Here is an 11,372-nt window from a genome sequence, read left to right on the forward strand (position 1 = left end):
TTATATTATATTGTATTATATTATATTATATATATATATTATTTTTTTTTATACATATATATTTATCCATATATACGTATATTTTTTAATACTCATACATGGTGTATATGTATATGTATATGTATATATATACATATATATATGTATACTTTTTGTAAATACATATATTTATCCATATATATATATATATATATATATATATATATATATATATATATATATATATATATATATATATATATATATATATATATATGTGTGTATATACAGTGCGTATCAAAAAAAAGGTAATCCGAATTCAAGGGGTTAATATGCAAAGGTTATTTATTTTGACAATTTACAAGTGGTTTACAATTTAAGAGGAGATCCTCAGCTTTCCATTGATACCTTCCATGCACCATTGCTGTCACACATGACCGAGTACATGTTCATTGAAAATGACAAGTTCAAATCGCATTTTTACAAGTTTGGCTAATCGATGCAAGTCAGGATAATTGGTGCAAAATGAACATCAGATGTGAACTTTTCTCAGGAATGATTGACCTTTATGCACCCACACCTTCAACATGTCCACCTCCCCTTTCAACACAAACCTCACAGCGGCGGAGCATGTCCTGAACTGCTCGTCTCACCATAGCCGGGTCATTGCGCAAAGCATCCACTTCATGTCGAATACGGCCCTGCAATTCATCAAGATCATGGGGAGGAGTTAGGAACACCTTGTTCTTTAAATGTCCCCAAAGGAAATAATCACATGGTGTGAGGCATATTTGAATATGCACCGACAGGACAACCCCCGGAATTTAATTTTGACACCAACATGAATCGACAAAAGTGGACTGTTTGGATGGGACTTTGGTGAAGTGGTCAGGTGATCGGACCATTTTTCTTTCAAAGGAATGTCAATGGTAACAGGTATCTGCAGATGATCAATGATGAAGTATTACCGCAGCTGGAGGAGAACTTTGAGTGACAGGTTCGTGGTGTCTTCAGAGAACATTATGGGTATTGACCTTGCCGTCCATGGCGAAAGCAGCTTCGTCGCCGATAATGAGATACCGCAGGAAATTGACATCTGCTTCGCAACGTGCTATCAACCATCTGGCAAGCACCAGCCTCCTGGCAAAATCCCCTGGCATTAGTTGATGCCGGATGTGAATCCGATATGGATGTTGGTGGAGGTCCAGTCTTGTGATTTGGTTGAATGTTGCCGAAGGCAATCCCGTCCCATTTCGTCTTGCACTGGTATCCCGAGGATGCTCCAAAGCCTGCTGCCTTGCTGCTGCAATGTTCATTTCCGATCGCCCAGTGCGCCTCCTACCAGAATTCCCCTTGTTGCGGTTGAGCCTAGTGCCATGCTCTTGGTATTTTCTAACATTCGCCCAGATGGTTTTGTCTGCTGGAGGCTCCCGTTCTGGGAAACGTTCCCTGAACGCATCACGAGTTCGCTACAAACTTCCAGTTTGGTGAAAGGTTGTAACCACGAAGGTCCGCTGTTCAGTCGTAAGTTGACCCATCTTTTCAATGACTCAGACTGTCTCTAAACCCATACACTGTAGGCCCATCTTAAATACCCATCTTAAACAAAGGATGACGTAACGGCCGATTACCAGACCAGCTTAACAATTTTACATAATCAACTTGGCAGTCGACAAGTAATGCGTCCATTTTAAACTGTCTTGCACCGATTAGCCAAACTTGTAAAAATGCAATTTGAACTTGTCATTTTCAATGAACATGTACTCGGTCATGTGTGACAGCAATGATGCATGAAAGGCATCAATGGAAAGCTGAGGATCTCCTCATAATTGGTAAACCACATGCAAATTGTCAAACTAAATAACCTTTGCATATTAACCCCTTGAATTCGGATTACCTTTTTTTTGATACGCACTGTATATATATATATATATATATATATATATATATATATATATATATATATATATATATATATATATATATATATATATATGTATGTGTATGTATGTATGTATGTGTATGTATGTATGTATATGTATGTATATGTATGTATATGTATGTATATATATGTATATGTATATATATGTATATGTATATAATAATAATAATAATGCATTTATTTTATATAGCGCTTTTCAGGAAGCCCAAAGACGCTTTGACAGAGTGCAAAACATAATGCATAGCAAAACATAAAGACAATTGCAAAAAAAGAAGAATCAATAGGGAAATATTCAAAGCACAAAGGAGGGAGAAGGAGAGGAGATAGTCAGGGGTTAGATGCTGTGGGTTAAATGTTGAATGCAGTGTTGAATAGGTGGGTCTTGAGTGATGTTTTGAATGTGGTGAGTGAGGAGGAGTCTCTGATGGTGTGAGGTAGCGAGTTCCAGAGGGTGGGAGCAGCGATGGAGAAGGCCCTGTCCCCCCAGGATCTAAATTTGGTCCAGATGGGGGGGGGGGGGGGGTCAGGAGGTTGGTACCAGCAGAGCGGAGGTTGCGGGTGGGAGTGTGTCTGGAGAGGAGGTCAGCCAGGTAGGATGGGGCCAGGTTATGGAGGGCTTTGTAGGTCAAGAGGAGGATTTTGTACTGGATTCTCTGGGAGATGGGGAGCCAGTGAAGCTTGTAAAGGACGGGGGTGATGTGGTCACGGGTCCGGGAATGGGTGAGTAGACGGGCAGCGGAGTTCTGAATGTATTGGAGTTTATTGGTGATTGTTGAGGGTGAACCATAAAGGAGGCTATTGCAGTAGTCTAGACGGGAAGTGATGAAGGCGTGGATGAGGGTTTCTGCAGCCACGGAGGAGAGGGATGGACGGAGACGGGCGATGTTTTTCAGGTGAAAGAAGGCTGTCTTTGTGATCTGTTTAGTGTATTTGTCGAAGGAGAGGGTTTGGTCAAAGATGATGCCAAGATTCCGGATGTGAGGGGAGGTGGATACTGGGAAACCGTCGATGTTGAGGGCAAAGTTATGGGTGGACTTGGTGAGCGTTTTTGGGCCAATGATGATTATTTCAGATTTATCACAGTTAAGTTTGAGGAAGTTGATTTGAAGCCAAGATTTTATTTCAGTGATGCAGTTTGTCAGGATAGAGTGGGTGGCGGTGGAGATGGACTTGGTGGAGATGAAAAGCTGGATGTCATCGGCGAAGCAGTGGAATTGGAGACCATGACGGCGGATTAAGTGACCGAGGGGGGACAGGTAAAGGACGAAGAGGAGGGGGCCAAGAACTGAACCTTGGGGGACACCTTGGGGGAGGGGAGCAGTGGGGGATTTGCAGTTATTGATGGAGATGAACTGACGTCTGTCAGAGAGGTATGATTTAATCCAAGAGAGGGCAGTGCCGGTAATGTTAAAGGTGGTTTCAAGTCGGGTGAGGAGGATGGTGTGATCGATGGTGTCAAAGGCGGCGCTGAGGTCGAGGAGGATGAGAATGTTGAGGTTGCCAGCGTCAGAGGAGAGGAGAAGGTCGTTGGTGATTTTGAGGAGAGCAGTTTCAGTACTGTGGTTGGAGCGGAATCCGGATTGGAATGTTTCATACAGGTTATTGGCAGAGAGGTGATGTTTGAGTTGAGTGGCTACAGCGCGTTCCAAAACCTTTGACAGAAAGGGTAGGTTGGAGATGGGTCTGAAGTTATTTAGGGTGTCAGGGTTGAGTCCAGGTTTTTTCAGAATGGGGGTAACAGCAGCAATTTTGAGGGATGGTGGGACGATGCCTGTAGACAGGGAGGAGTTTATTGTTGCAATGATAAGTGGAGAGAGAGCAGGAAGGGAGGCCTTGACAAAGCTGGAGGGGATGGGGTCAAGAGTGCAGGTGGCAGTTTTCATTCCGATGAGGAGTTCAGAGAGGTCAGTAGGGGAGACTGGGGAGAATTGAGACAGGGGATGGCAGGATAAGGGGGGGCAGGTGGTTTGAGGGGGAGCGGGTGCGGCGGTGGTCAAGCTGTTGTAGATGTTTTCAATTTTGCGTTGGAAGAATGAAAGGAAGGAGATGCAGTTGTCTATTGTGAATGACTGGGTGGTGGTGTTCAGGGGGCTGAGGAGTTTGTTTATTGTAGAGAAGAGTGCTTTTGGGTTTCCGGAGCCAGAGTGGATAATTTGAGAGTAGTAGGCGGAGCGGGCGCGGGAGAGGGCATCTTTATAGTGTTGTATGTGGTCCTTGTAGGCCTGGGAGTGAACTGTGAGACCTGTTTTATTGCGGAGTCTTTCAAGTTGGCGAGCACGAGTTTTCATCAGGCAGAGTTCAGGGGTAAACCAGGGAGCAGAATGGGTGAAAGAAACTGTTTTGGTTTTTATAGGCGCAAGTTGGTCAAGGCAGGAGGAGAGAGTGTGGTTGTAGTAGTCAGTGAGGTCAGAAGGGGTGTGGAGGTCAACAAAGGGAGAAGTGGACATTTTTTCAGAGAGGGTCGATGAGAATGAGGCAGGTGAAAGAGCGTTTAGCTTACGGAAGTTGATAGTGCGATAATGCCTTGGTGCTGGGGTGGGGATGTTGATGGTCAGAGTGATGGCTAGGTGGTCAGAGAGAGTGAGGTCGGAGCCAGAGAGATGGTGCAAAATTAGTCCAGTAGAGCAGACAAGGTCCAAAATGTGACCACGGTTATGGGTAGGAAAGTTGACATGTTGAGTGAGGTTAAAGCAGGTGAGTAAATCAGTGAAGTCAGTGGTTAGCGTGGAGTCAGTGGAGTCCATGTGGATATTGAAATCACCAAGGAGGAGGATTGAGGGGGAGAGGGAACATAGCTGGGTCAGAAAGTAGGAGAAGTCAGACTGTAGATGGGTGTGGTTTGGGAGGGCTGTAGACAACAGCCATGACTGACTGTGTGTGACCAGAGAGTTTAAAAGCCAGGTGTTCAAATGATGGAGCAGATGAGATGGAGATGAGGTTGGTCTTGATGTCTTGTCGGTGAATAACGGCAATTCCACCACCTCGGCCCTCCGAGCGTGGTTTATTGATGTAAGAATATCCATTGGGTGTGGTGAGGTTGAGCGTGTAGTAGTCCAGTGGTTGTTGCCAGGTCTCAGTGAGACAGAGAAAGTCCAGTTTATTTTCCAGGATGTAGTCGTTCAGGATGAGGCATTTGTTGTTGAGGGACCGGGTATTGAACAGGGTGAGCTTGATGTTGTTTTGTACGGCGGGTATGAATCCAGGTGATTTGGCCAGGGTTCGCAGACAGGAGGTGCGATTTTGTGCGTTGTTGTGACCAGGTGTGTTGGGACGATGAGTGGGAGTGCGCTGAGCCGACCAGAGGATGGGGATGGAGTGACCTGATTGTAAATAAACAAACTTACGACCGGAGCCATGGTGAATGTACCTGGGTCGACGCAGGAGTCCATTCGATTTGATTGCAGAGATGCATGATGGGGTGGAGCGGGTTTTAAGCAGGAGAAGCCTTGCGACGGAGTACCGCAGAGCCATGCCAGCAGGAGCGAAGGGACGAGCACGAGGCCAAGGGTGAGGAGGCGAAACAATCGACACAACCCACGGGAGTGGGCCCGAGGAAACAGCGAAGGAGCCGAGCAGGTGAAGCCAGGAGCAGAGCCGGGACCATGCAGAGGGCAGACAGGAGCGAAGAGACGAGCACGAGGCAAAGCGGCAAATGCAGCGGCAAACGACCGCCACCGCTAATCAAGATCACGGCGGCAAACCGCCACCACCGCCGCTGCAAACAATGGGCGGCACAACCCACGAGAGTGAGCCCGAGGAAATAGCGAAGGAGCTGAGCAGGTGAAGCCAGGAGCAGCAGAGCAGAGCCGGGACCGTGCAGAGGCCAAGGTTGAGGAGGCAAAGCGGCAAATGCAGCGGCAAACGACCGCCGCCGCTAATCAAGATCACGGCGGCAAACCGCCACCACCGCCGCTGCAAACAATGGGCGGCACAACCCACGAGAGTGAGCCCGAGGAAATAGCGAAGGAGCTGAGCAGGTGAAGCCAGGAGCAGCAGAGCAGAGCCGGGACCGTGCAGAGGAAGACTCAATGGCCAAAAATCCACCACGACCACCAGGAAAGCAAGATACGGACAATGTATATATATGTATATGTATATATATGTATATGTATATATATGTATATATATGTATATGTATATATATGTATATATATGTATATGTATATATATGTATATATATGTATATGTATATATATGTATATATATGTATATGTATATATATGTATATATATGTATATATATGTGTATGTATATGTATATATATGTATATATATGTATATGTATATATATGTGTATATATATGTGTATATATATGTATGTGTATATATATGTGTATATATATGTGTATATATATATATGTATATATATATATGTATATATATATATATATATATATATATATATATATATATATATATATATATATATATATATTGCGGATTCGGGGTCCGGCACTCCCGTGACCAAGGGGGGGTTAATCCCCTTGTCTTTTAAGCTGGCCGTTCCCCTAACCCTAGAAGTTATAACGCTCCTTCCGGTCGGGAGTAGCCAGGGTGATTGGTCAATAAAAAATAAAAAATACATATATATTTGGTCAATGAAGTCCCAAATACCTGAGTGCTACCCCTGGCCGTGAAGCAGGGAGATAACTCCTGCTCGGACCGCGGACAAGATGGAATTTGCCGAGCGGTTAGCAATCCGAAGCCCGAGCCGTTAGCGGTTGACTAACCCGATCCTGAGCGATTGCCAAAATCGTGCCACGTATATTCAATTGTGAAAAGACTAAGACGATCGGACAGAAGAAACCAAAGTAAGGAGGAACACCCTGGAATTTATTACCACAATAATTAAAGAGGAAACGGAAGGGTAAATGCACAAGGGAAGAAGAAGAAGAAGCAGACACAGGGCAACCTTATACAGTCTTAATTATCACACCCAGGACAACACAAACAGACTTACACGGAAGGAGTAATGGTGGCAGGGAGGGAAGGTCCAAGCAGAAGGACGGCGTGGGCTCCGGCTCTGATCCACGCTCCACCTCGGTCCACGCTCCGGTTCCGATCCACACTCCAGCTCTGCCGCGAAACCCGGCAGGTAGCGCTGCTCGTATATTGTTGCACGCGAGCAGACCTTACTTAGCGGGGTTCATATATCGGTGTAGGGTATTCGGCTTTCTCTCTCTCAACGTTCATAACGTGCTGCAGTTCAACAGAAGTCCCCGGCGCAGTCCGATACAGTGGTCGCTCCCTGCACAGTTCGTAATCATCAGCATCCCCCAGCGCAGTTCTAGGTAATCGAGCTCTCTTTTGGCACAGTTCGTATCAAGCAATGGTTCCCTGCGCAGTCCGTAATCAATGATGCAATCTGCTCAGTCCGTCATCAATGGTGGCTCCCTGCGCAGTCCTCTTCGTAACGTGACAATCAACCCTCCCCCTGCGCAGTCCTTACACAATGGCCTCCCCTCGCGCAGCCCGTAACAGGGCTTCGCTCTCGCGCTTATAGCTCGCGCGTTGAAATCAAGCCGCCTTCATAGGGCTTACGCCCACTAGCGAGCTTACCTCAGCCCTGGTTGGTCGGCGAGGGCTCGCTGGCTCCACCTTTGATGATGAGTTGACGGGGGGGGGGGGGGCACGCCTCCTCCCCGCGCTCCGCCCTTCTTCGCCAGCCTGACCGCGTGCGCAATGGCGTTTGATGCAGCGAACGCTGCTAGCAAGCATGCGCTAAGGCGCGTAATAGCAACTAGCGAGAGACAACCACCGCATGTAGGTGCGCATGATGAAGTAGCTTGGAGAGAGAGCGACAAACCCCGCCTGTAGGTGCGCATGATGGAGTAGCTTGGAGAGAGAGATCAAAATGCACAGGATTGAAGGACCTATCTTATTTAATTAATGCAACACAGAGTCAAACTATTGGAAACAGAGCCTTACCTGAAACACATACTGATGAAATAACTGAAAGAGTTCCTATGGTGCCCTGCGTGTTGTATATGGACTAATTAGGGTGCTACCTTTAACCTTTAGAAAATGGGAATATTTACAGGGAATTATTTACAAGGATTATTATTTACAAGTGCCGGTTCTAAAAACCGTAACAATATATTAGGGTGGTCCAAAAATTTGAAGATTGGATTTTCATTTCTCCACAAGCCTGCCCCTATTCCTATTTAAGAACGTAGTTTGTGGTGTAAATTTGAGCTTGATTGGACAACATTTAGAGGTTGCTCAAAATGTTGACAAAATTTAATGAATAATAAGATACAGAATATTTAGTATCATACAGCAATTCATAGATAATTATCTATTTTCAATTACTCAAATTATTTATTATTGTTGGCTTGCACTTGTCTTCAATGGTATGACCAAGAGATTGTTTAAAAGCACTGGCCACAAACATAGCACACCAATCTGAGAGATTTACTCTGTCCAGAGTTGCCACTATTGCTGGAGTGATCACCTTGATGGGAGCCTTTTTCGCCTGTTTGGCAGAAGATGGACCTTGGAGTTTGAATTCATTGTCCCCTGAATCGGAGCTTTCAATCTCAGACTCATCATCATCATCATCAACCACAGCCGATGTTGATGGAACAGATTGCATTGCTGTTAGAGTCTCAGCAGCATGTTTCTTCTTTCTTTTATCTTCATTCTCAAGCCTGATACGCTTTCTGTTCTCCTTCACTGCCAGAGTGTTGTCCACAGATCCCATACGTGAACTTGAGGGATCCTCACGCTGCATGATAAGGAATGCTTTGTCTTCTTCATTCGTCATTTTCTCAAGCGCATCATTTGGTGAGATATCGAAGAGGGATTGAATTTCATCTTTGAACATCTGCTCCTTCACTCTATAGTTTTCGAATGTCTTGGTTCTATTTTTCTTTACCAGTTTGTAGGCATCATACAACTTCAAAAGTTGGTGCTCACAGGAATCTACTCTCAGCACTGGAATTCGTGCTTTCTCCCAGTATGCACACACAGCTTGTACACTAAGTTTGGCACTTTCACGAACTGTATGGTGTTCTTGTATGTGATGGTACACCATTTTCTGCAATGTGTGTCATTTGGTTGGTAGTCCCCCACATACTAGTACCCTACTGCAAAGCCGCAATGAGCTGGCGAAGCCAAAGCCTCTTGCCACTATTTTACCCATCATTATGGCATCAGTAGGTTAGGTAGTTGGTAGTAGGTAGGTGCAGTCGGTACCGTGCCTCGTTCAAAATGACACCATTTGTATTCTGGATGAGATTAAAATTTATAAAATTTACTTCTTGAACTGGTTCTTGATTAATTTGGTGAATTCCGTCTCAACTTCGGATATTTCCGGCCATGAAAAACTATCCCCTACGGCTGCGAGATTTCTAAAACATAATTGTTCGTCAATTTTAGAATATTTGACGCCGTTTTCAGCCTCCAAAACGCGGTAAAAAGCTTTTTAGAAATACTTTTTCAAATGCTCGAATCTTATTGGTTCCGGTGTTTGATGACGATTTTTGTTGAAGATAACGAGGGCCCGTGCGGCCCGGGGAACGAGGTTGGTCTTAAAGTATTTTAATTACAAATTAGAGGTGCATAAGATTGTGAATCAAAAAAAGACGGGTGAAACAAACTCCTATTGAACTTTTTCGCAATTTTTTATGCATACTTCCGCATCCGCAATATGGCGGCCTCCATGGAGCGATTTGGTGAGTCAAAGCTTCGAAATTCTCAAAGGATTCAGCAAAATCTGGCTTTTCAACATAATACGTATGCGTTCATTCACAACACCGGCTTCGCCGGCTATTATTTCCTTTTCAGACTTGCCCAGCAACCAAACTGTGGAAGAGCTGCGAGTTTCTGCCATCTGAAAAAAAACAGGATGAATTAAAAATGTTATTTTTTGAGCAACCTCTAAATAAGTTCCAATTGACCTCATATTTGGTTCATATGATCTGTATATACATAGGAACAAGGGCAGCCTTGTGGAGCATGGATTTGTAATAGTATTAAATATTACATATATCTGTGGACCACCCTAATATGTATAGTCTTACCGATCAGGCAAGACTTCGAACTTTCCTGCGTGTGTCACCATCGCCAAGTTGGGTATACGCCTCAGAGTAAAGCTCGATCCGGCCATTCGTCCTCTTGGGGTCTTAATCCTGGGAACACAACAATATATATATATATATATTGTTGTGGTTTTGAGAACCCACACAGGTAACATCATTAAAGGTTAAAGGTTGCACTCCATAGTTAGGCCACATGCAACACGTAGGTCACCTTAGAACGTTAGTTATTTCATAGTATGTGTTTAGGATAAGGCCATTTCCAATAGTTGCATCTGCGTTGTGTAAAACAAATAAGAGTAGGCCCCGTTCAGTTTGCACCCTCCCTCCAAGCGACTCCATTGAGCACTATCCAGTCTGCACCCCATTGCCCCTCGTGGTTTGTTACGCGTTGGGCCGGTAGTGTTCGCTGCCCTTGGGCTTTCGCTCAAACCAGCCCAAATGCCACGAGGTAAGGCCCGAAAAGGGGGCGGAGCACAAGGGTGGGGGTGTGGCCACGTCAGGCAGCCATCAAGGGCGGAGCCGGTAAGACCTCATCAACCAATCAGGGCTGAGGCGACATCACCTGACAGGGTGTGGCTAGAGATTCCAGAGGGTTCGCTGGGCGTGGCAATAAAACCCGTTGCGCGAGGCCCCCACCTCAGTTATGAGGAGGGAGAGACGCTTGAACAGAGTTGAGACTCGAGTTATGATGGGAGAGGCGCTTGGGTTGTGAACTAGTTATGAGGAGAGACGCGCTGTGACAAGCATTGAAAGGATTGATTGCGCTTTACAAAGGACTGGCGAAGGACTGGCGCGCAGCACGCATTGCAGAGGACTGCAGCATTGAGAAGGACTTTTGTGAGGACTCGTGAGGGAAGCCAAGCATTTGCATTCGTGCAGAAGGACTATTGTGGAAGGCGCCAGTATTGAAGGGTTTATGTGGCATTGCGGAGGACTTGGGGAAGTGGCGTATTGTACCCAGCGATACTGGGAGCGCGTATAAAGGCGCCGGTACAACTATTACATACGCAGTATAATCGCCCAGCTTACCTTTCCCCGATATAATTGTCCGCTTCGCGCCAACGCCACGTGGAGAGCTTGTCTACCTCACCATCTGCTTCGTGGTATGAGTCGGGGACCGGGGCGAGCTGTGGACGCCATTGGTGGACCATCAACCCGACCATCTACAAACCCCATGTGAGAGTCTGAGAGTGAGTCTGAGTGCGAATGGGCCCGTGACCAGGGGATAAGTATGAGACTGTATAAGGCTGCCCTGTGTATCTGCTTCTTCCTCTTCACTGTACATTGCTCTTTCTCTTCCTCTTCTTCCTGTGTAAATAGTTAATAAACCAATCTGTTCTTCCTGTCTTTCCTGATTCGACCATCTCAGTGATTTCTCCATTGGGTAAGCGTGGCACGATCACAACCGCT

The 11,372-nt window shown here is 45.6% G+C and overlaps 1 protein-coding gene and 1 long non-coding RNA gene across 2 annotated transcripts in view; one reads left to right on the plus strand and one right to left on the minus strand.

The window, feature by feature from the left end:
• Positions 1–11,372, plus strand: part of LOC144892888 (uncharacterized) — a 194,833-nt gene that overhangs the window by 3,921 nt on the left and 179,540 nt on the right. The gene's annotated exons all lie outside the window — the stretch shown is intronic.
• The window catches only part of LOC137415129 (uncharacterized), a 4,575-nt gene continuing 2,819 nt past the window's right edge, over positions 9,617–11,372 (minus strand). Inside the window, exons 2-3 of the long non-coding RNA XR_010982004.2 lie at positions 9,945–10,052; positions 9,617–9,754 (exon numbers count right to left, since the gene is read on the minus strand). This is a non-coding gene — a long non-coding RNA (uncharacterized LOC137415129). The remainder of the gene's footprint in view (positions 9,755–9,944; positions 10,053–11,372) is intronic.

This window comes from Myxine glutinosa, chromosome 7, assembly GCF_964187855.1.
Source record: "Myxine glutinosa chromosome 7, kmMyxGlut1.1, whole genome shotgun sequence".
Classification (NCBI taxonomy): domain Eukaryota; kingdom Metazoa; phylum Chordata; class Myxini; order Myxiniformes; family Myxinidae; genus Myxine; species Myxine glutinosa.